This window comes from Seriola lalandi, unplaced genomic scaffold, assembly GCF_002814215.2.
Source record: "Seriola lalandi dorsalis isolate HSWRI2012SDOR001 ecotype SW California unplaced genomic scaffold, Sedor1 jcf7180002054979, whole genome shotgun sequence".
In the NCBI taxonomy this organism is placed as follows: domain Eukaryota; kingdom Metazoa; phylum Chordata; class Actinopteri; order Carangiformes; family Carangidae; genus Seriola; species Seriola lalandi.
In genome coordinates, this window is record NW_019525529.1 from 457,036 (window position 1) to 461,173 (window position 4,138).

Genomic DNA, 4,138 nt, shown 5'->3' on the forward strand with positions numbered 1-4,138 from the left:
GGGGGGGGCACACAAGAATCAGAACAAACCAAAGTGCATGAGAACACAGACAATTGTTCTTTTACTTTGCATAAGGTTTATAGAGCTGCAGTGATAAACTGATCAGGAGAAATCGGAGCACAATCACGCACCTTGTATTATTCAGTAACACATTTTTAAATTGAGATTGACCTCCACAGTTTGTCTGTCTCCAGAGAGCAAGAAGATGATGTTAAGAGTTGGTGAATATGAACTTGATCTTTCAAAACGTAGGCAAGCCGGTAGTTGCAGTAAGGCTGCGCTGAGTTAGTCTGAGTATCATGTAAACGTCATCTACAGATACTGCAGCCTCTGATGTAGGGGTAGTGTTTGAAAATTGTTAAATATTTAAAGCAATACTCCAGTTTCCTGCAGAGAGTAAGAGGAGAGGATTGATACCACTGTAATATCTGTGGGGTAAATATGAAGCCAGAGAAACCAGATGGATCTTGGCATAAGGACAAATCAAACAGCTGCTTTAAGGGAACTGATTTCTTCAAATGGAAAAAAATCGATTCATCTAAGCTCCATTTTTGTCGCCGTATCTAGTGTTTTGTTCAGTAGCGGTGCACATTCCTGACCTTTGACCTCTCCTCCCTCAGTGGACCTGGACGACGAAGACCTGGATGACATCATGAACAACAACGGGCAGTGTCCTGTTTCCCTGTCGCCCATCTCCTAAACTTCACCATGAAGTGCCAAAAAGATTTAAAAAATACATCAAACCCCCCTCCCTCCAACCACCCCCCCTACCCGCCCCGCCTAGGACGCCAAACCTGCACGTCAGTGATCTTGGCCTTGACCCTGTCAAGTGTCCTACTGAAGCGCCTGACGGCTCGACTCGGCACAAACACGGCTCACTTAGCGCCAGCTGACGCCTAGGCCCTGATTTGTATATAGTGTTTATTTAAGTTAACGTTGGTCAGACTGGGAATGAATTGTATTGCATCGCCCTCTACTCTTTACCTCTGTAGGTGGCAGACTGTCGGGACTTGAGAAAGATTTGGAGAGCGTCTATATTTTTCAGAGCTTCTTAACAAGGGCTACGTTTCTGAAGTTGCACTGAGCAAACGATTTGGATGACGGGCGGCTGCTCGCCCGCCCTGTTTGCTGGTGAGGGTTACTGATTGTCTGTGTGTGTGTGTGGGGGGGGGGGGCCGTGGGAGAGAACACAAGCCTGTTAATGTGTATCACACAGGTAAAAATATTAAGCTTTGGTTGTGCAATGACTATCATTCTCTACTCTCACACTGATGCAAGTGATGTACTATTATCCAGTGGATGAAAGCTCGCTATTTACAGCAAAAAAAACAAAACAACAACTACTGCTAATTATTTATTGTTTCAAAAAAAAAAACAGACATTTGTTGTGTTGTTACTATGGCTTCTACATGGTTTTTACTTTGTTTTCTGAATGGATATCGCTTCTGTCATTTATAACTTGAGATTTCTTATGTTTCCAAAATGGTGCACTTTTGTGGGAATGCCCGTTATGTGCAGTGACATGTTGCAGAATTCTATGCATGAAGTCTGTTGAAGCATCAGAACACGTAACTGGTATCCCGTTATTAAAGGGCTAATGTAGTTGTATTTCAAACCAAACACACACACACACACACACACACACACACACACACACACACACACACACACCATTTGGCCTCTTTAGATCATGCAGTCAGCGGGTTTTTTTTTTGTTTTTGTTTTTTAGTCAGAGCTCATTGTTGGCCTCGAGCCGCAGACTCAGCAGGAAAATATCAAAAACAACAACAAAGTTATGGGATGTTTTGTATGTTTTCAAAAGGCAGGGTTTCTCCCCAGTTGGCCACACGACTGTGATAAAAGAAAAATTGCCAAAATGATATTTTAATGCTACGTGGGATTGATCATGAAAAAGACACAGCACTAATCCGTTTGCTGAGCTGCGGCGTCATAGTGTCTGTTGACTTTTTAAAGATAATGACAACCTTTACTTTACAATTACACTATGAGACGATGAAAACAAGCTGAAAACAAGCAGCCTATGATTAGCTCTTATTGCTGAGACAATCTACGAACACTGATGTTTTTAGAGATTGCGGTGGACCTCGGAATGACATATTGTCTATAAAAGGCTCATGCTGATGTCATGTTACTTAGTCAGCTGTGAAATTGTTACTAGTTCACTTTATTTTTTAATTTTATTTTTTTGCACTATGGAAGCACTGCATTTCACAGCTCCTTCTCTGACTCAAAGGTTGTCGTTTTGGGTTGCGGTCGCCATTTGCATGGAAATGGTCGACTTTTCAAAAAAATGCATCTCGGGAAATAAAAGACGAAATCTTTGTGGAATCTTTTTGTGTTTTATGTGAAGTGAATGTAACGTGACTTGATTCACAGTTCCAGTTGTGTCGCCAAAAGAGCATATCAATCATTTAAAATGCATTTACCAAGCTTTGTAGTTTCTTCATAGTTCTTTGTACCTTTCACACTTTTGTATAAAACTGTAAACATATGCAGAGGTTTCAAAATTTTGACTCCACAATTACTATACAGTCATACATAAAGGGTGTTACATGCAGGTAAAGATGCAAAAGTAAAGTGGAGAAAACAGCTCAGAAGAGGCTCATCCACAAAATATCAGTCTTTATTTTCTCAAGCAGAGTGAGACTTCCCCAGTTGACCTTGACCTGTGACACGATTTGGTTTTTCCACCTAAAACTTCCAACACGGGTTAAAAATTAAACTTAAATCCACCTCACTGAAACACCGACACAAAACCTGTGTGCTGCTCCACCGAGAGGCCCGCTGTGCATGTACGAGCACTGGAAAAAAGTCAAGCTTCCTCGTCACGCTTGTGACGCTTCCTATGACTTTATGCTATATATAAATATAGTGCGTCGACGAGAAACTTACCGCCCGCGGATGAATGTCAGAACGTCTCTCTAGTGTCAAACTCTGCACATACATCATCCTGCACAGTGAAGCTCAAACATCCCAGTTAATCAACAACAAGCAAAGCACTTTTTTAATTAAAATATATCGTATAAAAGATTTTCTTTTTCTTCTTTTTAGATACAAGTATGTGGTTTTATTGATTGTATGAAAACACAATTAACAATTAACGGTTTTTGCAATGTTTATTATTTAAGTACTCTTGGACATGTTAAAAATGTTCTTTCATTCATTCTTTTATCTGCTAGATGAGCCAAATGTATAAAACTATGACATTTAAAAAAAAAAAAAAAAAACAGCAGACACTGTTCAGAGCATAAAACATCTTAATAAAAAATATGACAGAGTCTCTGAAAGCTACAAAAGGGCCAGAGTGAACTACAGATTATTGTGAATCTACACAGGAGCAAAAAAAAAAAAAAACAACCTACGTTTGACAAAATAAATAGAGGCGGTTTATTCTTACAGTGGCTGATATGGATGGAAGCTATTAGAGCGACAATGGCTACGGTGACTACACAACAAAATATTTCATTTCTGAGCAGGGTTTGTAACAGACTGGTACGAAGAGCTGCAGGGGCCTGACGGGAGTGTCGTAGTAAAAGGGCCTGTGTGATACAGTCGCCCTTACACAGCGAGCCCTGCGTGTGAAGTCGCACCCTGCTCATCGTAACGTCTATTTTAGAAGCGCCAACAGTTAATATAAAAAAAAAAAAACACTGTATTGTCACCCTGTGTGTCTGTGTTGTACGGAGCCCCTGATCCGCAGCCGAGCCACCAAACTGGAATTGATTACTTTCAATTACATGGCAAACGCTAATAGATGCTGGTTCTAACACGGACGTGCAAGTGTTGGCTGTAATCCATCATTACAGCCAACACTTTTATCAACGCTGTAATCCATCATTTAGGCTACTGTTCCAGAGGTTACGCCCCCCGAGGGTTGTCTATTAAAGTCAGGGGATCCAATTATAATGCGTTTGTGAAGACCACTTGTAAACAACTGTGGAATGTGTGGACGGGGTGCGAGACATCATTCATGAAACAATTGAGATTGCTGCATGATAATCAAGGGGTTATCAAAGGCCTGAAGTAAAAGTAAAGAAAAGTCCCATTTCAGTAACTCTTTGCATCTGTCTATGATTCACAACACTGCCCATACACCTTCACTTTTACTCGTTTGGGA

General features: G+C 40.8%; 1 long non-coding RNA gene across 1 annotated transcript in view; it reads left to right on the forward strand.

The window, feature by feature from the left end:
- The window catches only part of LOC147817271 (uncharacterized), a 3,732-nt gene extending 1,383 nt beyond the window's left edge, over window positions 1–2,349 (forward strand). Inside the window, exon 3 of the long non-coding RNA XR_015436521.1 lies at window positions 621–2,349. This is a non-coding gene — a long non-coding RNA (uncharacterized LOC147817271). The remainder of the gene's footprint in view (window positions 1–620) is intronic.
- Window positions 2,350–4,138: the final 1,789 nt, after the last annotated feature.